General features: G+C 33.8%; 2 non-coding genes across 2 annotated transcripts; one reads left to right on the forward strand and one right to left on the reverse strand.

Moving 5' to 3' along the window:
* Positions 1 to 215: 215 nt before the first annotated feature.
* On the reverse strand, positions 216 to 288 carry Trnav-cac. Its single transcript has one exon. It is a non-coding gene; the product is annotated as a tRNA-Val (tRNA).
* A 446-nt stretch (positions 289 to 734) lies between these two features.
* On the forward strand, positions 735 to 807 carry Trnav-cac. The gene has a single exon. It is a non-coding gene; the product is annotated as a tRNA-Val (tRNA).
* The last annotated feature ends 39 nt before the right edge of the window (positions 808 to 846 follow it).

Raw genomic sequence — 846 nt, forward strand, 5'->3', positions numbered from 1 at the left:
TTAAAAAAAAAAAAATCGGCACGTGGTCATTTGATTGAGTCACTGTATGTATTGGCCCCGAATTATGTACAAATGTATGTGCATATGTATATTGTAATAGAAATTCACAAATAATTTAAAATTACCAGTAATGTAAAATAAAATAATTTTCTAAAAAAATTTTTATAAAAAATAAAGGGGCCCGAAGAAGTTCTCTATGTCTTCTGCCCTGATCTTGTTTCCGCCCAGGTTCGAACTGAGGACCTTGTGCGTGTGAAGCACACGTGATAACCACTACACTACGGAAACTCATGTCTGTCCGCGAACAAATGGCGCACTTCAAGTAGCATAGCATAACTAGCTTAATAATCGATAACACAGCGTCTATGTGTCTGCCCTCTTTCGCGTACAAAAGTTAGCACGTAGCAACAAAAAAAAATGTTTACGAGTACTACAATAAAAAATCAGGTTATCTAATGAATGAAAGCGCATTCGAAAAGGTTTTAAAATAAACATGTATGTATATGTACATATGTATGTATATAATCACTTGTATTCTATATGTGTGCATGTGTGAATACTTATGTATGTTTGCATTTATAATAGCAGAATATGTGCCATAAACATTTTGTTTTGTGTCCTCTCCATTATTAAAGCAATTTATTTCAATCTAAATAATTGTTATTAATATTATTTTTACTAAGATCTTTTCGTGCAGGCAATGCAGTGTGTTTTTGGTCAGCGACCCGTCATGGGTTTCCGTAGTGTAGTGGTTATCACGTGTGCTTCACACGCACAAGGTCCTCAGTTCGAACCTGGGCGGAAACAAGTGAAATTCTTTTTTTAAAATGTTTTATTTTTTTTTTT

This window comes from Rhagoletis pomonella, unplaced genomic scaffold, assembly GCF_013731165.1.
Source record: "Rhagoletis pomonella isolate Grant_MI unplaced genomic scaffold, Rhpom_1.0 Rhpom_scaffold_00001, whole genome shotgun sequence".
NCBI lineage: Eukaryota > Metazoa > Arthropoda > Insecta > Diptera > Tephritidae > Rhagoletis > Rhagoletis pomonella.